Source organism: Alligator sinensis, unplaced genomic scaffold (genome assembly GCF_000455745.1).
Source record: "Alligator sinensis unplaced genomic scaffold, ASM45574v1 scaffold737_1, whole genome shotgun sequence".
Lineage (NCBI taxonomy): Eukaryota > Metazoa > Chordata > Crocodylia > Alligatoridae > Alligator > Alligator sinensis.
Genome location: NW_005841930.1, coordinates 1173539 through 1197913, shown reverse-complemented (window position 1 = coordinate 1197913; position 24375 = coordinate 1173539). Strand labels below are relative to the sequence as shown.

Below are 24375 nucleotides of genomic sequence, written 5' to 3'. Positions count from 1 at the left end.
GGCTTATATTTTCCCAGGGCTCTGCCCACTTCCGGTCAGCAGGCTGCCTGCTAATTGCCTCATTTGCCCTGTTACCCCAGCAACTGGCAGCTGCTGTACCCTGCCTAGATCGCAGTGCTCCCCTGCTGGGCTGCTTCTTTTTTTAAAGGATTAGGGAGCCTCAGGCTCCCTGTTACAATAACATTGCAATTTTTTTCCTGGTTTAAATAAATGAGGACTGGGAGAACAATCATATATTTTACTTTTCTGGTAGTCTTTTCACTTACCTTCATTTTTTAACTCACTTTTCAACCTTCCCCACCCAGCTCTGATGTTTATGACAAGGACTTTTTTGGTGAATGCTTTTGGACATGTACATTCTACCTCATTAATATTTGCCTTATTAAAATTTACGTCATTTGCATGGTCACAGGCTTTTTGAATAAGTCTCATACTGCATTTCATTTAAATAGAACACCAGGTGAAGAATAAATGAACACACACAGATTCCTAGCACTTTAGTAGTAGTCATAACTGCAGTCTGCCTCTGGACTTGATCCTCTTAAAAAGGGAACTTTGGAATGATAATTTTACCTCTCTACAAAAGGAGACCTTAAGAAAGCTACCATCATATCAGTATGTTGACTATAGCTTATAATCAACATAACTGAAATTAAGGAATACCACAGTTTATTTTGTAGAGTTTCTTCTTGTGCCAGCGTAAGCAAAAGGAGGCATTTTTTTCTCAGTGTTTTTATTTCTTCTTCACTGACTTCAGCTAAATGTATTTGAGCTTCCAAGCCTAGAGAATTAAAAGCAAACAAACTTGCTCACCAGTTTGCCCCTTAAAGCCTCTAGGCTCTATTTATAATTTTTATAAGCTTTCTTACCTCAGTTCTACAGTATCACATTCTTTTGAATTAGAAAGGTCACATTCTTACTGAACAAATTAATTCTGTAGTGACATCATAGCCAGGCAATGAATTCACTTAGATAATAAGGTAGTACAAGTCTGGAGGGTGGTCTGCGTGATGAGAGGTAGCTAACCATATTAGTCTGAAGTCAGGCAGAAGTCAGGGTAGAGATGCACCTTATAGACTACCTAAATAAGATCTATAGAAAGCAAACATTTTTGTGAGCTCTTTTCATCTCAGCATGTGATGGAGTGAGCTCGAGTTCACAAAAACGTATGCTCTGTATAGATCTTATTTAATTAATCTATAAGGTGAATCTCTACCTTGCCTTCTGCCTGCATGATAAAAGCCATTTTACCATACCTATCATTTTGTTAGATGCTGGTAGAAAGAAATGATATATAGATCAAACATTTAGGAATTAGAAGTGTATTTTTAAAAATGGGACATTTCTGGAAACATTTTCCAGATTTTAGTTTCTAAAGCATCACACACACACACACACACACACACACTCTCTCTGCCATAATAATTTACTGAATAGTCTTCCTCAATTTTTAATGTTCTTAGGTATACACTATTTATTACCTTCACTGCTCCACTGATGCTGAAAATTAGAACGGGACAAAAATTGGATGATTTTTTGTATGGAAGATTGGTAATGTTTCTTATCCACTTATCTTGACAGATATCTCAATTCTAATTACATTTAATGAGATTATAAACAAAAGTAAGTACATGAATTACACAGATTGCAGGTTTTCTATTGCTAGCTGCTTAATTTGAAACGGTAAACTTGTATTCTTGCATAGTTAAACATTCATCTTAAAAAATATTGCTGCACAATTTTCCTTTTAAAATTAACCTCCAATCTGTGATACATAAAAGCAAGTGGAAGCTTCTAATGTATTTGGTGTAGATCATGGCACACATGCCTAATGACAGGGTTTCTCAGGATTGAAGGGTGACATTTGTTCTGGCATAGAGGGAGCATACTGCTGTTCAGGGGCTTTCTTGTGGAAGAAATATGGTTCTTCTGCAAGGAAGTTCTACCTCTTTGAACCAGACAAATTTCTCCCCTCTCATACTAATCTGTATGGCTATATGCTTCCCTTGGGTATTGAGGATACCCAGTATCCCACAGTCTTCTGTTCTCCCTCTTCTCTCCAAGGGAGAGGGAGGGAGGGATAGCCTTGGCTCCTTGTCCTACCAGTCAGCTGATTAGTGAGGCAGCAGGCATGAATGACCTGTGCCCCTGGCGGCTGGTGGGGCATGGCGGTGGTGAGAGTGTAGCGGCAGCGGCGGGAGCGCAGCGGCGGTGAGCTCCCACACACATTGCCAGCACTGTTAGTGGTGGAGGGGCAACCACCCGCAGATGCTGCCGGCAGCATCGGCAGTGGCCAGTGGGGATGGCTGACTGCCTGCAGATGCTGCCGGCGGTGTCAGTGGCAATGTCAGTGGTGGGATGGCAAGCAGTGATTGCCCTCAGAAACCACTGACAATGTTGGAGGTGCCTTTTTGTAGGGAGTGCACCACCACGCTGGGGAGTGCACATACATCCACGTGCACCCACTACGCATTGCCCCGGGCAGCAGGGACCATTCTTCTGTGGTGGGAACTTTCCTGGGAGCCCCCAACCATTCAGTACAGTCCTCTGGTTCTACCAGGAGATGTGAGGATTGGTGGGACATAGTTATTATGTGGCTGCAAGGCTCCCTGAACTCGGGAAGCCTTGCCTTTCTGCAGAATGGCCCCCCCTTTCCCCTGCATTGCTCTGGGTTGGCCTGGAGGAGAGCAAGGAACAGTGGGGAGGGTTATTCTCCTGTGAGTGGAACCAAAAGTGTTTCTACCATGGAAGAATGGCCCCTCACACACATTGATCAGCTGTTTCGCAGGATGGGGGTTTGTTCTCCCAGGGATGTAACTTTCTCCGAGCTGTCTGTTACCTGACAGCCTGCCCCTTTCCCAGGCAAGGGAGAGGGCAGACTGTCAACTAATGGGCTCCCAATTAAGGGCAGGGATGGCCCAAGGTGCAGATTTTTAGTGCCAACTGGCTGGAGAGCTTGCTTGTGTAGCCCTCCCATCAGGCAGCTAGAAAGCATGTATGCTGTAGCTCCTGGCCTATTTTTCTACTAGCAAAAAATTCAGCAAAATTTTTACTTGTAGAAATAAGGGTCTGTGTGTGGCCACAGAATCATACAGTTGGAAGGGACGTCATGGGCGATCTAGTTCAGTAGGGCTCAACCTATCCAGCCGATGCATGAGACCTGTTCATGGGCCAGGGTCTGTGTGTGGGGTCAGTTCAGGGACATGGTTTTGGGAGGGGTCAGCTCATGGGTGTGATCTGATGCACCAGCCTGTTCCTGTTCCTGTTCCTGTTCCTGCTGGATGCAGCCATGGAGTGATGCCATGCACTGGCCTAAACCTGTATGTCGGATCTGGCTGCAGTGCAACCCCAAGTTCCAGCATGAGCCAGTGCTTGTGGCCATATCATCCTGCCTGCAGGGCTTTTCATGAGTCCAGAAATGTGGCAGTGAGGGAGCGATGCCATAGTTATTTAACATGGCCAATCAACACTGCCGCTGCTCCCCCACTGCCAAATTTCTGGACCTTGTGGGGAGCTGTGTAGGCTAGATGATACGACTGTGAGCCATGGATTGAATACCAATGATCTAGTCCAACACCCTGCACAAATAGAGGCTGTATTATTCTGAAGCTATCTTAGAGAAAAGTTTATCCAGCTTCTTTCTGAAAACCTCTAATGAAGGCGATTCCACAGCTTTCTCGGGCAGCTGGTTCCATTGTCCTACTTTTCTTACAGTTAGGAAGTACTGTACCGAGATTTAATCTAAATCTGCTTTGCAGAAGTTTAAGCTCACTGCTACGTGTCTTGCCGTCTGTGGCAAGGAAGAATAGTTGTTCTCTCTCTTCTCTATGGCAGCCTTTCAAATATTTGAAAACTTCTACCATGTCCCCCTTTCTCCAAACTAAACATGTCTAGTTCTTTCAATCTTTCCTCATATGGCTCACATTCCTGCCCCTTTGTTGCTCGCCTTTGGATCCTCACTGCTTTCTCCACCTCCTTCTAAAAAGGCAAAGCCTGGAAAGCCTGGAACTTCACACTGTAGCTCAGCTGAGGTTTAAACTATGCTGAGTAGAGTGGCATTATCACCTATTTCTACTACTACTGTTAATGCAGCCTCAATTTGCATTTATCTTTTTTGCAACTGCATCGCATTGCTGCATTGCATTGCTAACTCATGCTGCATCTGTAATCTACTACACACCTCAGATCCTTCTTGGCAATGTTAATACCTAAAGAATTTGTGCATTTGTCTTTGGAAGGCCCCATCTTGTCCTGCTAGAGGATGGATAGTTCCTAGGTGTAAAAGGACACAAACCTAAACCTGATAAATTCTAAGATATCTGCAGGAGGATCCTGTCCATCACATGAAGTGAACTGTGGCTCATAAAAGCCACATCTCTCATTCAGTCAGTCTGTAAAGTGTACCTCTGCCTTGTCTTGTGCATTTGATTTATCTTTCTTACCTATGCAATAGTAAGTGCTCATTTGAGAGGCTAAAACATATGTCTGTAGGTTTGATTTTTCTAGTGGAAAGATGAGACTGTTTTTTCTCTGAAGAAAACTGTTAAGGATTTATATTCATTACAAATAAACTGCAGGAAATAAATTTCCTTAGCTCAGCCATCTGAAAATTCAGAAGATGCACTTTTATTGATAACATTAGGATAGGAGTCTTAATCGGAGATAGTATAAAACTTCTCAGACCCCAGCTTCTCCCAGAGACTATACAAATTCTCTTGTTGACTTACATTAAAACAGAATAGGGCCTGATTTGCAACCATAACAAGACTGTTTGCAAGTTTCACTTGATTACTTACTCTTTGCTAATGGGTAGTTCTCTGTGGGTGTGTCTACAGCAGGGGTGGGCAAAATATGGCCCGTGAGGCCATTCTATCTGGCCCGTGGGGCCCCTAAAAAATTTAGAAAATCAGTATTTATCTGCCCTTGGTTCCTGTAAAAAATTACAGGACCCAAAGGCAGTAGGACCCAGGGGAAGCCTGGTGGACTCCCATAACAGCAGGACCTGCCTGGCCCCACCCCACCCAGCCAGAAGCCCCAGGCAGAGTTTCTGGCCTGGGACCACGTGGCTGCCCTGGCTGGGACCTCAGGTAAGGGGGAAGGGTGGGGGGGAGGACCCTGGGCAGGGAGGGAGCCCGGGGGAAAGCTGAGCACAGGGGGGGAAAAGCGACCCTTTGCTTGCCCTGTGGCCAGAGCCCTGCACTGCAGCTGCTTGCAGCCCACATGGGGCTGCCTGTGCCTGCTCCAGACAGCCCCACGTGGTCTGCGAGCACCTGCAGCAGGGAGCACCAGCCACGGGGCAGGCGAGGAGCCGCTTTTCCCTGTGCTCAGCACCAGCTTCTTCCCTGCCAGTGAGCAGGGGGTTGGGGCTGTGTGCTGCCCCCCGCCCTTACTGCGGGGCTGGGGGGCACTGGGTATGAGTGGGCACAGGAGCCAGCGGGAACACGGGGCCCGCACCGGTGTCCCAGGGCCACTTCCGGTGGGGCCCAGAGCAGGGTGTCAGGAGCACTGGGCCCCAGCCAGCAGGGGCTCTATGGAGCTGGGCTAACTCCCCACTCTCCCTGCTGGTGCAGCCCAGCCCGGCTCCACAGATCCCTGCCAGCCTGCACCCCGCTTTGGGCTCACCAGTGCTGGCCCTGGGACATTGGTCCCAAGACATTGGAACATTGGTCCCAAGATGGTGACCAGGAGGCGGAGCACCTGTCAAGGGGTGGGGCTACCCATGCGGCCCTCTACAGCTTGCTAAAATAGGGTAAGCAGCCCTCCGCCCGAAATAATTGCCTGCCCCTGGTCTACACGTTCATTAATGCGCTGTAATTACTGCACATTTAGTTTAATACTTCCTTAATGAAGTACTAACTGAATGTATAGTAACTATATTTACTGTGAGTAGCACCAGTGCACAGTGACGTACCGTGGGTCTCCGGCACCTGGGGGCAATACTTGCATTTTCGCCCCCTCCCCCCCCGTCCATGGCCAATTGCTGAGCGGGCTGGGGAGGAGGTCCCCTGGCAGCCAATCACCAAGTCCTGAAACACCAGCACTGCCGAAACCAGAAGTGTCACCAGGGGACCAAGTACCTGCTGGAGGGCCCAGCTGGTGCCCCCACCAGGCTGGTGCTCGGGGGCATGGCCCCCCCTACCCCCCCATCGGTATGCTACTGCCAGTGCATGTTTTTTTTGTGACGGTAACTGCGCAGTAGCATAATAACACTACACAGTAGTTTATTGGCACATTTTTTGACCGGCACACTACTGGACAGTGTTATTGGCCTACTGTGCAGTAAGTGTCTCATGTAGATGCACCCTTTGTCATTCAAGAGGCCATGTTTATAGAGCTGATTCTTTCATTCAGCATTAAAAAGCCAATTTTGCTTCTGTATATTTAGAAAACTTGGTCTTCCTGAGACTCGACATAGAATGCCACTGCATCTGCAGATTTATTAAAAATAAAACTAAAAAGGTCACGGGCAGCTTTACTGCTGCTATTCAGAATCCTACAGACAAGTGAGTAACAGACAAGAATTATCTCAATCTCCCTCTGTTGCTTAAAAGAGCTACATGTAACAACACAGATAGAGCTGTTCACACATAGGTAGGACTCAGTAAAACAAACAAACTGGAGGCTGGAGGAAGGGTAGAACAGTAGAGACAAAAATCTCTAAACATCTATGACTTCTATGCCTTGAGCAAGTTTCTTTTACATAGATCTTTGTTGTGCCAGAATAGGTCTAAATTTTATAAAGAAGTGAAAGTAAAAAAAAGCCGTAATGGGTTGACATAGAACAAATTACTCTGATCAAATAATTGTATTTAAGTTTGAAAAATCTCTCCTGTCACAAATATTTCCAGGCTGTTGCCCTTTCCTCAATTCAAATGGGAAACAAAATACCATTGAGCAATGGACCCTGATTTAGAGATGGGGTTGGATCCAATATAAACATTTCTCGGCTAGGCGTTCTCCATAGAAGTGCACAGTCATTTTTTCCATATACAGTGGGAAAGACAAAGCCTTAGCTTAAAAGGCATTCTTTCCCACAATGTCAATGGGATAAAATATTTTATCTGGCTGCAAGCTAGCTAATGATTGTAATTTAATACCAGCCTTCTACTAACGTATTTATTCTATAGTTAATAAATCCCTAATTCATTGAAATAGACATGTCATGTTAAAATAGAAATACTGCTGTTTGGCAGCAAAAACAGTCAATTTACCTTTTAAAAAAATATGTTAGATGTATTCTCCTTGGATACACTATAAGAAAAATGTAAGAAATTTTGCATCATTCTCCTTGGATTTTTTTTTAAACTATTAAATGAAATGTATGCTCCAGTCACATTTTCCACAGAACAAACAGGACCTAAAACTATATAACCTCACAATCTATATAACATTACAAACCTTATAACATTACAATCTATCTGTGAATTCCCCATTGGAAAATAAAATTACTAAAAGGCTCAAAAACCCAACTAACATCTACAGCAGGTATTATTGTGCCCATGGAAAAGAATTACACACAGAAAAGGTAATGCTTGAGGATGACCATTATTGTCAGGGACTAAAAATATATTTCTGTAACCCATCTTTTTAGAATTTCAGGGAAATTCAGGGACTTTGTAACGAAAAATAGGCCTAGATGATCCCACCAAGTGAACCATGTGTTAGCTTACAGAAGAAAGCAAAAAACAACACCCCCCCACCAAAAAAAAACCCTAACCAAAAAGACCCTCAATTTTCTCCCTCCCCCCCCACCAAAACAATACCAAATAGACAAACAGAAAACATATGGTACTGGTCAGTTTGAACCAAGTGAAAATTCCTTCCTCAACACCAAATTGGTTAATAGTTTAACTCTGAGCATGTGAGCAAGACCAACCAGCCAAACAGCTGAGAGGTTTCTCACTACCACAAGTGCCCAATAACTGGAGCTTAAGAGGAAGGTGAAAAAAAAGCAACACATTTAAGGGGAAAGAAAAAACCCCCAACCCTTTCTATTCCCTACCAGCAACAGCAGAAGCCCTGAGGCTGGCATTAATATAATGTAATATGGTACAACAAGTATTGCAAACATAATAAAAGCTCAAGAGGAAGGAGGCTGAAACAGGAACGAAATCTAATCTAGAAAGGCCTGTGACAACGAGCTGGCCTGGGCTTCCTTCCTTGTACACACAAATGGTAGAACTCCCTATAATCTAAACTGAAGCACATATGCTGAATTATCCTGATGAAGAATGCTTTGGATTTGAAAGCTTGTGTAAGTCTATCCCAACCATGTAGTTGGGATATCCTCAAGAGCACAAAGTCGCCTCAAGAAACCTGAGATATGGCAGTTCCATCCCTGCCCCTGCAGGAACGTGGATTCACCCTGAGTTAGACCACTTTCTCTAGCTTCATCCTCTACCACCAAATTCTTCTCTCCTCATTGGCAAAATCAAGAAGTCCCGTGCCACCAGGTACCTTCCTCACATGCAAGCAGCTGAGACAGTGATCAAGTTTTCTTTCAACTCCCTCTTAGGGAGGCCAATGAACTCAACCCTCAAAGTTTCATTTCACAAACTTCACTTACATGCTAAAGGATCAACCCTGTCCTATCATACCGCCGCTTCCATGAACTTAATTAAACTCCATCTTGAAACAATTTAGATTCCTTGTCTAGCACTCCCTTGTGCAGAAGGCCATTCCAGAACTTTGCTTCTCTGAGGCTAGGTATAGACATTCAAAAAGCCCAAGGTGGAATTGATTTAAATTATGCGGTTTTCTGTAAATGACATAGTTCAGATCGGTAGTGAACAAAACACACATTTACCTTTTGACTCCCTGATGGAGGATTATCGTTCTCTTGGTGGGCCTATGCCCACCATTCTCTGCACAACAAATAGGCCAGCCTGCTCCTTCTTCCCACAGCCAGGATTTTTCCCAGTACAGACTATGGATTCTACAGACTGTTTGGGGAAGCTGATGGAAACAGAGATCCTTTTCTGTCTGAGATGAACATGGGCGGATCTAGGATTTTGAAAAGGGGGTGCAAATGGTCTGGCACATCATCAAATATAAAACACAACACATTTTTTTCCAGTTAAAGAGAAACTGATTGCTTTACTGAGGGGGATAATAGTACTAAATTATTCAGTCTAAAATGAAAGCAAAAACAAATATAACTATTGGAATGTGCACTAATTTGCTAGATTACCTATGAAGTTAAAAAAACAACCACAACAAGTGAGGCAAAGAATAGTCAAAATAGTCAAAAGACCCCATAATTAGTCCTTCAGGTTTTATAGTTAAATGTATGTCTCTTGTTCATTAAATAAAGTTTATCCTTCCTAAGAGTCTTGACAGGACCTCCAGTACTTCACTGTCAGTCATTTCTACACCTGAGTTAATATAATCCCACCTGAGTTCAAGTTTTTTGTTAGAGCTAAAAACAGTCTTCAGGGCTGTTAAATAGAAGAGACATTACCAGGAATGGCTATCAGACAGCAAAATTGCAGAAGAAAGGATAATTTGAAAAGCGGAACATCAAGGCCAAAAGGAGAGAAGGTTGTTAACACCCGTGGAGTTCTCTGCAGACTGAGCGAGAACTCCTTAGGCAGGGCTTGTTTCTAGGGGTGGATCCAGGATACATGTAGTGGTGCAGTTGCACCTCCCTTTGATTCCTGCTCCACCCAAACTTTAAAACTAATTGCCTAGGGGGAGCAGTGGCACATCTATTCAGACAGTGCTGAGAGAGTCATGGAATCATAAAAAATTAGGTTTGGAAGGGACCTCAGGAGGTCATCTAATCTGACCCCCTGCTCAAAGCAGGACCAGTCCTAACTACATCATTCCACCCAGGCTTTTGCTGAACTGGGCCTTAGAAACCTCCAAGGATGGAGGTTCCACCACCTCTGTAGGTAACCCATTCCAGTGTTGGACACCTTCCTAGTGAGAAAGCTTTTCCTAATATCCAACCTAAATTTCCCTTGCTGCTCCTTGTTCTATTATCTCCCACCACTGGGAACAGTCTAGCTCCATCTTCTTTGGAACTGCTTTCAGGTAGTTAAAGGCTGTTATCAAATCCCTTCTCAGTCTTCTCTTTTGCAGACTAAAGAAACCCAGTTTCCTTAGCCTCTCCTCAGAAGTTATGTGCCCCAGCCTCCTAACCATTTGGTGCTCTCTGCTGGACTCTCTCCAACTTGTTCACATGCTTTCTATGGTGGGGGCCCAAAACTGGATGCAGTACTCCAGATTTGTCCTCATCAATGTCCAATAGAGAGGAATAATTACTTCCATTGATCTGCTGGCAACATGCCTACTAATGCAGCCCAGTATGCTGTTAGCCTTCTTGGCAACAAAGGCATGCTGTTGATTTCATATCCAGCTTACTGTCCACTGCAACCCCGCTTAGCCACTTGGTCCCAACCCTGTAGCAGTGCATGGGATTATTCTGTCCTAAGTGCAGGACTTTATACTTGTCTTTATTGAACCTCATGAGATTTCTTTTGGCCCAATCTTCCAATTTGTTTAGGTCACTCTGAATCATAGCACTATCCTCCAGCGTATGTCCTACAGTGTCATTTGCAAACTTGCTGAGGGTGCAATCCATCCCATCTTCCAGATCATTAATGAAGGTATTGAACAAAATCAGCCCCAAGACCAAACCATGGGGCACTCCATTTGATATTGGCTGCTGACAGCCTCAAGCCATTTCTTACTATCCATTGAACCTGATGATCAGAGATCTGGGTTTTCCATTTCCCTTGGAAAAATGGAGAAAAGCATGGATTTCCCCGTTATTTGAAGAAAATGCAGATTTTTTAATTTATTGGAGAAACCCCTAGATTTTGCATTTTTCCAAAGAGCATTCTGCAGGCTGGTAGAGTTCCAGCCTGCAAGGAGCCTGGGGTGGGGGGAGGGGGGAGCACAAGGAGGGCAGTCAGGCAGGGAGTGCCGTGTATATATATATACACATGGCTGCCAGGCAGTCTGGAGAGCAGCTCCTGCAGGTAAATGGGACCCAGAATGAAGCCCCCATAGGGAGGGAGGGAGTTGGGCAAGGCTGGGGCTGAGGCTGGGGTTGCTGCCCAGCTGCGGGGTGCATGGGGCTTGGGGTCTAGAGCCAGAATGCGTGACTGCAGGACCTCAGCAGGGAGCAGGACAGGGTCCTGGGCTTCTTCTCCAGGGGGCGGTGGGTAGGGTCAGCTCCCCACCGCTGCTTGCACTCCTAGGGGGGCAGGGGAGACCCATACCCCCCGGATCTGTGTGTGGGGTGGGGGCAGATGCAAGCTGCCTGCTGTGGGCTTGGGCTCCTCACCTTGCTGCCCTTCTCCAGGGTCTCCACAGCCCGGCATGTGCAACCCAGCACTGCAGGACAGAGTGGGGCTGTGTGGGGAAGCTTCTTGCAGCTCCAAGCTCTGTGCTTCTCTGGGGAGGCATCAGCATGGGGTTGTGCCCCTTGCTGCTGCCATGCAGGCAGGGGATGCCTTGCCAGGGCAGCATGAAGCTTGCAGTGGCAAGGAGCTTCTCTGTGTGGCTTTGCCCCTGTCCCATGCAAAGATCTAGGGGGAACAGGTCCCGCTGTCCTCCCTGAGAGTGTGTGCAGAGGCAGGGAACTGCCCCCACCCCACCTGAGCCTACAGCAGGCAGACAGCAGGGTTGGGGAGCTGGGCTCTGTGCTCCGCTCCACTGTAGCAGCCACCACCTCCTGCGGGTGGCAGCTGCAGCTTGGGTGCTGCTTTGGGGGGCGGGGGGGAGTGTGAAGGGCATCAGCAGGGCCAGGGGGCTGTGAGTGGGGGGTGAGCAGCACTGGCAAGGCCAGGGGGCTGTAGTTTGTGAGTGTGGGGCCTGCATTCTGTGAGTGAAGGGGAAGCTCTGATTTTCCATGATAAAAAACTCAAAATCAAACATCAAAATTTATAGGTACTTAGAATTTATTTTACTATAGTGACTGAGGCACTGGTAGTTTTCCACATTGCTTTAAAATTGTAAATATATTAAGAAAACATTGTGTTCATCTGATACCTTTATAGTGGCCTTCCATTTTAATAATGGATTTGGGGTTTTTAATCAGAGAATTTGTGATTTTTTTTATCAGGAAAATCAGGATCCAGCTAGCTTTCTTTCCACTTTACAGTCCATTCATCCAACCCATACTTCCTTAGCTTGCTTGCAAGGATACTGTGGGAGACTGTATCAAAAGCCTTGCTAAATTTGAGATATATCACATCCACTGCTTTCCCCACAGCAGAGTCAGTTATCAGAATTCGCCAGGGAACTGGCTGAGGCTGCACGCTCTTGGTGCATGGATGTCATGGGAGACTTCAACAACTCGGACATCTCACGGGAAGATCACTCATCCAAATCTGATCGGTCCCAAAGCTTTCTCATATGTGTGGATGAGCTCTGCCTGCCTCAAGAAGTTTATGGGCTAACAAGAGATTAGGCACTGCTGGACCTAGTACTGGCCAAAGGGAATGGACTAATCAGCAACCTAAGAATCGAAGGGAAGCTGGGTTACAGTGATCATAAGTTGATCACTTTCACTATCCATCACAAAACTGGCAAGTCAGCTAGCAATGCAGTAGTCCTCGACTTTAGGAAAGCTGATTTTCATAAGCTCAGGAGGCTTGTTCTTGAAGCCCTGAGAGGCTATGATTTGACAGAGAGGGGAGTTCATGATGACTGTTTGCTCCTTAAGGAAGCAATCCTAGAAGCTCAAGGGAATTCCATTGTAAACCATAGGAAAGGCAGTAAAAGGGCTCCCCCTCATCTGCTGGTGACCCTGCTGGTGAGCCTCCCCCTCCCCCTTGGCTCAGTGGGGAACTCATAGACCTCCTACATCTAGAAAGAGAGGCTTATAAAGGATGGAAGACAGGAAACACCACTAAAGTGGAGTATTCTGTACTGTTCTGCACCTGTAGGAAGCAAACTAGGAAAGCCAAGGCTGCAACCAAACTCAAACTGGCTACACGAATCAAAGACAGTAAAAAGTCCTTCTTCAGATATGTGGGGGTTTGGAAGAAAAACAAAGGCAACAATGGATCCCTGATAAACCAATTGGGGCAGCCGACAATTGACACCCAGGAAAAAGCCAATCTGCTTAATGATTACTTTGCATCAGTTTTTCACTAGCCCAAACGGTCCTCCCTGCCTAACATGATGCAGGATGACCAGGGTGAGGGTGAATATATGCCTACCATTGGCACAGATCTTGTGAGGGAGCACCTTTAGAAGCTAGACACCCACAAATCAGCTGGTCTGGATAGATTGCACTCAAGAGTGCTAAAGGAACTGGCAGACATGATAGCGTGGCCACTGGCAAGGATATTTGAGAACTCGTGGAGCTCAGGCCAAGTACCTGAAGACTGGAAGAAGGCCAATGTGGTGCCTATCTTCAAGAAAGAGAGGATAGAAGATCCGGGAAACTACAAGTCAATCAGTTTGACCTCAATCCTTGGAAAGGTCTTGGAAAAAATTATCAACGAAACCATTCTTCACAGGCTAACATAAGACAACCATCTGAGGGATAGCCAGCACAGGTTTGTTGTGGGTAGGTCGGACCTGACCAATCTCATTTCCTTCTATGACCAAGTGACCTATCACCTGGACAAAAGGGAAGAGATTGATATAATATATTTGGACTTTAAAAAAGCCTTTGACCTGGTGTCCCACAATGCCCTCATGGAAAAACTGGGCAACTCTGGCCTTGACTACACTACAGTCTGATGGCTGGGGAACTGCCTCCAAGTTCAGATCCAGAGAGTGGTAGTTGACAGAATCGAATCAACGTGGCACTCGGTGACCAGTGGTGTTCCACAAGGCTCCTGTCTCAGACCTGTGCTCTTTAATGTCTTTATAAATGATCTGGACTCTGGTGTCAGAAGCAAACTGGCCAAGTTTGCTGTCAACACCAAACTTTAGGGAAGAATATACACACTTGAGGATAGGTTGGTGATCCAGGCCATCCTCAATAGGCTTGCAAGGTGGGCAGATGAAAACTTGATGGCATTCAATACAGAGAAATGCTAGGTGCTCCACCTCGGGGAAAAAATCCCCACATCACACTTATAGTCTTGACAATGCTATGCTTGCTAGCACCACAACCGAAAGAGACTTGGGGGTCATGACTGACCACAAGATGAACATGAACCACCAATTCGATACCGCAGCTGGCAAAGCGAACAAAACTCTGGCTTGCATCTACAGATGCATCTCAAGCATTTCCCAGGATGCCCTCCTCCTGCTGTACTTGGTCTTGGTGAGGCCTCAGCTGGAGTATTGCATCCAATTCTGGGCTCCAGAATTCAGTAAGGATGTGGAGAAAATTGAAAGAGTCCAGAGGAGAGCCATGCTCATGATCAGAGGACAAGAGAATAGGTCTTATGAAGAGAGGCTGCGAGCCATGGGAATCTTTAGGCTGGAGAAGTGCAGGCTCAAGGGTGACTTCGTTACAGCCTATAAATACATAAGGGGTGTGCATCAGGATCTGGGGGAATGCTTGTTCACCAGAGCACCCCAAGGGATGACAAAGTCCAACAGTCACAAGCTCCTGCAAGACCGTTTTAGTTTGGATATAAGGAAAAACATTTTTACTGTCCGAGATCTCAAGGCCTGGAACAGACTTCCCCCAGAGGTGGTGAAAGCACCTACTCTGGACACTTTTAAGAAACATTTGGATGCTTATCCTGCTGGGATCCTTTGACCCTAGCTGACTTCCTGCCCTTTGGGCAGGGGCTTGGACCTGATGATCTTATGAGGTCCCTTCCAGCCCTAGTGTCTGTGAATCTATGAATCTCTTCATAGAAGGCAATCAGGTTGGTCAAGCATGACTTGCCCTTGGTGAATTCATGCTCACTGTTCCTGATCACTTTCTTCTCCTTCAAATGCTTAGAAATGGATTCCTTGAGGATCTGCTCCATAATTTTCCTGGGGACTGACCAGGGGATCTTGCCCATCAGTTCCCTGAGGGAATCAAAGTCTGCTTTTCTGAAGTCCAGTGTCCATACTCTGCTGCTCTCCTTTCTTTCTTTTGTCAGGAACCTGAACTTGTGGTCACTACTGCCCAAGTTGCCATCCACTTCTATATCCCCCACCAATTCTTCCCTGTTTGTGAGCAGCAGGTAAAGAAGAGCATGGCCCCTAGTTGCTCTCCAACACATGCCGGGAAGTTGTCTCTAGCGCTCTCCAAAAACTTCCTGGATTGCCTGCTCACTGCTGTATTGCTCTCCCAGCAGATATCAGGGTGACTGTGGTCTCCCATGAGGACCAGGGCCTGTAATCTGGAAACTTCTGTTAGTTCTCTGAAGAAAGTCTCATTTACCTTAACCTCCTTGTGCAGTGGTCCATAGCAGACACCCATCATGACCTCACCCTTGTTGCTCTCCCCTCTAACTTTAACCCAGAGACTTTAACAGGTCTATCTCCAGTTTCCTACTGGAGCTCTGAGAAATCATATGGCTCTTTTACATACAATGCAACTCCTTCTCCTCTTCTCCCCTGCCTGTCCTTCCTGAACAGTTCGTATCCATCCATGACACTGCTCCAGTCATGAGAGCTATCCCACCAGCCTGTTATTTCAGTCATGTCACAGTTCCTTACATGTGTGAAGACTTTCAATTCTTCCTGCTTGTTTCCCAGGCTCCGTGCAGTCATGTACAGACACCTGAGGTCACTAGCTGATTGCCCTACTTTCTCTGAAAGAACGAAGAGGCCTCCCATGTTGCCACCTCCTCCTTGTGCTTCCTTCAGGTCTCCTGGTTCCCTGTTACCTCAGGGCTTTGGTCTCCATCCCCCCGGGAACCTAGTTTAAAACCCTCCTCACTAGGTTAGTGAGCCTGTCTGTGAAGATGCTCTTCCCTCTTTTCATCAGGTGAATCCCATATCTTCCTAGCAATCCTTCTTCCCAGGGTTGAAGGAGCTGAATCCCTGCTGGTGACAGCCCCTGCATAGCCATGCATTGATCTACAGGATGCGTCCACTTCTGCCTGGGCCCTTCCCCATGAGCAGAAGGATTGAGGAGAACACGACCTGTGCCTTGTCCCCTTCACCCTTGCTCCCAGATCACTGTAGTTACTCTTGAACTGCTCACGGTGACCTCTGGCGGTGTCATGGGTGCCCATATGGATGAGCAGCATGTGGTAGTAGCTGGAGGGCCAGATGAGTCTTGGTAATCCTTCCATGACATCTTGGATCTAGGCTCCAGGGAAACAGCAGATGTCCTGGGACAGCAAGTCAGGCCAGCTGCTGTTTCTATTTGACTCATTTCCCATCTGACACCAATGAGAAATACCAGGAAAGTTCATTTTTGGAGTTTTGCAAATGACTTCAATATTTCTGCAAGGATGATGATTCACAACCTATACATCTTACCTAGATTTATTTTGCTAACTAAATTATTGAAAGAAACTGGAACTAACATTTTATTCTTTAAAAAATCAAACAAAAAAACCCCCATTCACACAACAAAGCCTGGTAACTTGGATTTCCATAGGGTTGGCCTTTTACGATGATTTCTTACCATGTCTAACACTTTGTAAATGTGGAATTAAATCTACTTCTACACCCAAACGTTCTTCCCTGTAGCCTTTGTTCTTGTAAAACTCAAATGTGGGATCTGAGTAGCTCACAAATGTTCAGCTGCTGGCACTGTTTTTAAGTGTGGTTTCAGAAAAAACAGACCACCAGAGTGTTTGTTTTGGGAAAAGACAAATCTGAAGCATTGCATGTTTCTAAATAAATATGAACATCAAAACTAGATCAAGGTTACTGCATTCTTCCCTGAGAAAACAATTCACACTGCTAAATAGAGGAATCCTGATTTCAAGGATTTTTTTTGGTTGTCATTTATCAACAAAAATGAGGAATCTGGACTGAGGACTGGATCTAAGCAACCAAAAATGAGGACTGGATCTAAGCAACCATCTCTATATCTGAGTAGTGCTTATACAGAAACTGGGATCTGAATCTAACTTGAAATTCACACCTGGCATGTTCCTAACATGTGAGACTGTTTGAATAAAGATCCAGAACCAAATTTGAACCCATCTCCACCATCATATCCCTCAGATAAAGAGTTACTAGCCTCAGCTGTAGAGCACCAAATGAGAGCTTGATGGCAGCTGTGGATGCTTGGCACTATTTAAAATCAGGGCATAGCCTGCTCCTTTAGATGCTGAACCTGTTATTGCTTCCCATGCCCATTAATAAAACTGGACCTTTAATTCCTTTTATTGCTTTTCCCAGGCCTCTGAATAAGAGTAGATGTTAAATTGCTTTTATTGACTCTTGCGCCTTTGAAAAAATTGGGATGCTTTCTTGGCTCTTTCCTGGAAAAAGACTGCAGTAGGCTTTAATTGATATTGTCTTGATGGTCACAGACTCTCCTTTCTGTGTCTGAACTCAAAAGCATACAACTTTTCTCACTATTTGCTTGGTCCTTTATTTCCATTCACTTCAGCTTCTCATGGTTTGAGGAGTTTGGGGCTGACCGCATAACTCCTGGCAGCTGATTTTTATTAAGACTTTGATGAGAAGCTTAAGGCAGATCGCAAACATCTGCAGTTAAACTTCCTCATTGCTAATAGACATTTCTCAGAACATAACCCTGTCTTGCTAGGAATAAACAGCAGCAAAAAGTTCAAATTGACCATGTTGGTTGTTAACCTAATGTAACCTTAAGGGTCTGTAATAAGTTCATTAAAAGATGTGCTTTTTGCAGAAGGAGAAGTTGCTTCCATTAGTTTAAAATATAAAGATCTTTGTCAAGATAAAACCCTTTTTGGCTTAGCTGGAAGGGATGGTCTTCTGCCTTTTTTGTGTGTGTGTTTTTAAGGTCTTTCTAATACTGGTCTCTTTCAACTTGAATGTTACAAAATGGAAGAATCAAACTGTATTCATGCCAAAACCATTTGTGTAGGATTTTTCATGCCTGTTCTTATTGGGAGAAATGGCACTTCTGGTTACTTTGAGGTCCCCATTTTCAAATGACAAATAAGTTTGAGTGCCTTTATTTTTGGATGCTAAACTTGAGGTGCCTTAGGCCCTGTTTCCATTGACTTTTGACTATTTTTGCACCTTGCTTTAGAAACATTAGAACTTTTAAAATGTCTCCTTGTGGTCCTCTGAATGAAAGCAGCCAAAATATCACTAATCACTCTTGAAAACCATAGACCGAAGGTTACTGTTGTAAGTCAGATGTGAGACTGCATTACTGTCAAAAACCTCATTTTATCAGTGGTTTAAGGTGCAGGCTGTAGTAGTCAAGACAACTTTTGCCAAAGAAATGGCTTTTGCTTTTTGTGTTTTATGATCAAAATTAACTCCTTTTTCCTTGACAACTCTTCCTGACAAGACCCCACTCACATTGCATGCCTACCCCTTTCAGTGCTACCACTGAGTAAATCTTCTTTCCTATAATTTCAATAGTATCACATTCTCTCTCAACCCCTTAGCTGGTTTCCTGCTGTACTGCTGAAATTTCAGTCTCCTTGTTGTATCTTGAAGGCCCACATAATCTCACTCTTGCCCCAACCGCTGCTGTCATTTTCTGACCCTTTCCCCTTGCTTCTCCCAGTTTCTTTTACTGGTTCATTCATTTCTCTTTCCCACTATTAGCTTGAGACCTTTTTTTGTGCTAGCTCCTATGATTGGCACCGCTCCCTTTCCTTCCCTGTTAAGTAGCCAAACACCAAGTCTTCCAATCCTTTCTTAGAGATCACTTCTGTTAATCCTTTGTTCACTGATTTCTGCAACAGTATTGGGTCCTGTTCAACATTGTCTTGCACCTTGTACAGCCCATACTGATTCTGGATTGATAGCAGTTTTCACTTGTATTGCCTTGGTATAAATGACTACACAGTTTTCATTGAAATGGTGGATCATTATCCATGATCTCTGGCATTTAAACTATCATCCAAGTTCTGTTTTTAACTATTTTAGCTTATTCATTATACTAATTATTTTAGGCATTTGAGTGAAATGTACAGCGAAAAATATCAGTGAAAACTGCCTGTTACTGAAAATTAGAACCACAGACCCAAAAAGCAATCTGCTTGGCAGTTTACATTTCCAAATTCTGCCATATGACCCCTGTAGGCTTTTGTTACACATTTGTAACTAATTCTCTTTTCAAAAAATCTGGTCCTGAGTTCCCATCTTGACACCTTTAGTTCCAAAATTAGAGATTAGTGCCCAACCCCACCCCCACCAAAAGTGGAACTCCCCCAGATTAACATATGAAATCTGCCCTTTGACCAAGGTTGGAGTTTTGCAAATGATTTCAGGTTTTTGTAAGTGTCCAAACCATAATCACTCTTAAGCGCTGAGGTTTGAAATTCAGCTGCCAAAGATTGAGGCTTGCTTCCATCTCTAAGTGGAGCTTTCCCAGTAAAATAGTTTCTATTTTTTAGGCTTGGCACAAAAATATTGCCCCTGGTCCTAACTCAATTCATTTAATAGACTCACAGAAGGAAGGAATTTGGCCCAGTACATCTTGCTCTCTCTTTCCCCACATCCCACACACCTGGATCCTTTTCCCTTCTACCTCATCCTTGAGCCAAGGAATCTAAGGGCCTAAGGCCTAAATGCAATGTACACAGAGGGAAAAAACAATCCCTATGAAGCTCACTTGGTGTAAAAATTCACTTAGCACCTGTTTTTGGACTGCAAAGTTCCTGCAAAGCCCCTAGCTTCTTTAACCATTCATATATGGAACCATCCCAACCTGATCCACCACAGGCCTGATTCCTAACTAAGCTCTGCTGCAATCCAGATCTGAGGTGGATATGGTGTCTAAACTACGGTGCCTAAACTAAGAACACTTTTACATGTGCTCCGTGCACGGGTGGGCAGCGCTTTAATTAGAGCGGCTCCGAGAGCTACTCTAATTAAAGCAATGCAGTGTCTCGTGTATCGGTGTTCCCATGGTTAAAAATGGCAGTGGGGGCACTTGAACTAGAGCTCATTCAATGAGCTCTAGTTCAAGCGCTCTCACTGCCATTTTTAAGCATGGGGACGCTGATACATGAGACACAGGAGGCTGCTGGAGCATGGTAATTATCACACTCCAGGAGACTTGATTGATCAAGTCTGCTCTGACACACTGTAATTACAGTGCATTAGGGGTGTGTGAAGCGGGCAGTGTTTGATTTGGATTCATATTTGGCCTGATTCAGGGGACATTGATTCGATTTGCTGATTTGGATCACTGTCCTGATTCAGTTTTGCTGAATCTGAATCTGAAGATGCAATTCCAGTTCGGAGAATCAGTGACACACAAAGCCTCTGATTTGATTTGGAGAGATTCGCAGAGATTTGACGATTCGGCCATAGATACAGCTTTATATGTTTTTTCTATGTACCTTGAGGTACCAGGCACGGCTTGTGAATGTGGAGATGGTAGGGCTTCTGGAAGCTCTTACTATAAAGCAACATTTCTCTATCTTTAACCATTTCCTTGACTCTTCTTCTTTTCTTCAATTTATTCACATCTGTCTTGGAGAGTAGATTCCAGAGTTTGACCAAATATGGCAGTAACAAATTGCTATAGTGCCAAATACAAAAGTAACAGAAGGTAAGTACAGATGTTACATTTAGATTTACCTAACTAGAGTCTACTGTACCCCGGTAACTAGATATTTTTGAGACATTTAACTTGACCCTGCACAACATCTTGATTAAGAAATTAGATTGGTACTAAATTAGCATAGCACGTTAAAACTGGCTAACTGACAAGATCCCAAAATGAAGAAACAGTGTGTTTTTAGTAGGGCCCACATGGAGCAGGGTATGGGCTTCTGGGTTCCTACAAGCATCCAGGGAGGTTAAATTGGGCAAAAAATAGTGTACCCAATCTAAGTTAGTTCACCTCCTCAGATGAATTAATTTAGATCAGGTACAGCATTTTTTAGACTGAGTGGATAGATAGCTATGCCTCCTCAGGGAAACTCATTTAGATTAAGAATGGATTAACCTAATCTATCAAATGCGAGTAATTGTCTAGAGCGCAGCCCCAGAGATGGGAAAGCCCAGCTCTTCATCCTAGTCCTGGGGCTGGGCTCTTACTACCCGCCCCCTCCGACCCCTCACCGGGCTATTTTTGGCCCCTCCCCAACCGTCTCCCACTCTCAGGACAACAGTTCCTCACAGACCCACCAAAGCACCCCACAGACCTGCCAGCCTCCATGATCTTGCCATCCCCCACTGGATCCCAGCCCCTCTGGGGACGTGCTAGACCCCCCTGATCCTACCGTACTCTGAGTTACATACTCTTGTTTCCCCTTACAGCTTCTGGAACCTGTGAACAGTTGTACATGCCAGTCCCGATCTACATTCACGTGACTTAGAATAAGCTGCATGAATGTAGACCGGATGTGGTGAATGCCTGTATGCACCTAGAACTTCCCAATTCTTACTTGAGGTTTTCTGTTTAGACATCCAAAATCACACCAGCCCTTTTGTCTAGAGCAATGGTCAGTAACATTTTTGGACAGAGTGCCGAAAACACCCACAACTTCAACTTGTAAGATGTTGGTGTGCCAGGGGTGGATGATGGAGAAGCCATGAGGGGCCCAAACCTTGCTGTTGCCATGTAGCCCCGGCCCATTCCTTGCCATCCACCCAGAGGCACATGTGCCAAGCAAAATGCCTTTGAGTCCCACATTCTGGCACCCGTGCCTGGGGTTACCTACCCCTGGACTACAGCATTATCCTGGATGCTCACATTCAGCTGATGACCTACCATGACTACCAAGTCTTTCTCAGTCTTTGTTTTCTTGGGTGGAAGGCCCCATTCCATAAGCGTGGTCTACAATCTTTGCTTCAAGATATACAACCTTACATTTAGTTATATGAAAACACATATTATTCACCCACGCCCAGGTTTCCAAGTGAGTCAGAACCTCCTCACTACTGCTGCTTCCTCAAACAGTCATTTGCAAACATATATTAGTAACAATTTTATGGTTTTGTCCATGTTATTGAAAAAGTGGCGAAGAGTTTAGGGCCAGACCCTGATCCCACTAAAAACACATTGTTTAGTGATTATACCTCATTTTGGGTCCTACCAGTTGCCAGTTTTTAATGTGTGCTATGCTAATTTTATACAATTCTAGTTTTTAAATCAAGTTGTTATGCAGGGCCAAGTCAAATGTCTCAAGAATTTGTCTAGTTACTGGGATACAATAGATTAACATGACATTACAAGGATATTTGATATTTGTTTTCCACAACCATAAAGAGAGTTGAAGTCAAATCGAATACACAGCAAGGCTAAAACTCAGGCTTGTTCTGAATTTCTCTAAACCGATTTTCCCATTCACCTGAGGGTTAACTGGCAAAGGAAGAGGTGAGAAGCCGAGGATCACTCATAGGCATGCTCCTCTGCATCTCCTGTGTCATTCAGCTTTCTTTCTGTTCTTCCATAGGTTCACAGTATTATAGTCTCAGCAGAATTTAAGCAGATAATGGCAGTGTGAAGTCCACCAATTTTTTTACAAGCTCCAGTCAACTATATTTCAAATTTTGTCTACTACCCAAGGCACTATCTAAATGAGAATGATTTATGTGTGGCAAGTTCTGCATAGCTTTAACACCACATAGTGAAATGTCCTGAATACTCTGCGTTTTTGATCTGCATTCAAGTTTTATAATGGTGTGTTAACTTTGTGGTTACCTGGCACCAAGGTCCACCATGAACCATTACATGCAAAGATTTTGTGGCTCTATAACTCTCCCTCACAAACCCAACCTCTATGTAATTTGGCACTATTCAGCATGACTAACAGTCTCTGTCTGCTGGAGAGAGCTGTAGGCCTGAGCCAATGTTTATACTAAGGAGTAGAATCAAGCAGTGCTGTGTAAGGGCATTTTTACTGTGATTCACTCCAAATCTATGGATAAAGAACTCAAACTCAAAAAATGGCTGGCTTTAAAATGCTGCCGTAGGAACCAATTCTGTTTTTGGGTCTCAGCCTGAGCAGTTGGGATGAGTGCTGGGAAAGTCTGGGAGGACTACAGGGAGGAGCTCTTTCCATTTTGGCTGCGGAGTGGAAAGATCGCTGCTCTGGTGCTATTACTTCAGTCTTAGGATTGGAATAGCCCAGGGGTGGGCAAAATGCAGCCTGCAGGCCAGATGCGGCCCACCAGGCCATTCTACCCGGCCCATGGGGTCCCTAAAAAATTTAGAAAATTAATATTTATCTGCTCCTGGCTGCCTGTCATGTGGCCCTTGATGGCTTGCCAAAACTCAGTAAGCGGCCCTCCACCCCAAATAATTGCCTGCCCCTGGAATAGCCTCTCCTCTGCTACCAACCAATGCTATCACAATAGTGATTGGTTGCGGATGCGTGGCAGATCCACATGCACTCCCTGTAAGGACGTTTTGTTCCTGGCTGCACTGACAGCTACCACAAACCTGGGGTCTAAAGGCCACAGAGAATGTCCCTCCATGGTGCAGGAGTCTGAAATATAGATGTCACTTCTTTACCGTGAAACCTCAGTAGTTCTGCAGACAGGGCCTGCAGTATTGTAGCAGGTAGTAGGATTCAGTGCTTAGGGTCTGAGTAAATGTGCACTCAGGTGAGTGCCATTGCTTTCTATGAGTGCTGGATCAGGTATTAGTGCAAACATTAACTTTTTAAGGATTAAATTAAACAAAACAAATGAAGAATTTGCAGGAATGAAGGAATGTCTTCACCAATGAATGGAGAGTGGGTGTACTATCTGAGCAGTGTCCAAAATATTGCTATGCACCTTCCTAGGGTAAATATATCCAATACATCAAAGGTACCATATACAACCTAACTTTGTGGAATCATTCAATTTTTATATCCAAAAAGGCTAGGTGTTTTAGCTGTTACAAGCTTATGTCCACTATCCTGTGAAATTCAGTTACAAAATCCATTCATCTCTTAAATCAGGGATTTCATTCAGGGTCTTTCCATTTTGTAAGCAACAGGTGGAGATACCGTTTCCCAGTGGCTAATTCTAAGCCAGTGGACAGGAGATGCACTTCCCACTTCATGGATTGTATCCAAGCCCATACTAGCTCCCCAGTGCCTAGATATTAAGCTGAAAAATGTTTAGGTTCAACACTTTCTCACATAGGTCATGTTACACACCATGTAACTGGTAGACTGGTCAGGCCTCTCCTAAGATTCCTCAGCTGTTTGGAAACACTAACACGTGGGCGAGTTTTAGGTCTTTAAAAAAGCAGCTTTATATTGAGCCTGTTGTCTCAGAAGATTTTCTCCAGAATGACTTATATTGTTTTTATGGCTATTATCAATAATCAGCTCATGGCAAAAGCATGTGGCTTCATGACAGAAGACAATGGTGTCATAAAAGTGATACAGACACTATGGTAATCTCATCTAATTTTCTGATGTTAGGCTAGGACAA

General features: G+C 44.6%; 1 protein-coding gene across 3 annotated transcripts in view; it reads right to left on the bottom strand.

Annotated features, from left to right (window-relative positions):
- Positions 1-24375, bottom strand: part of LAMA4 (laminin subunit alpha 4) — a 181049-nt gene that overhangs the window by 155265 nt on the left and 1409 nt on the right. The gene's annotated exons all lie outside the window — the stretch shown is intronic.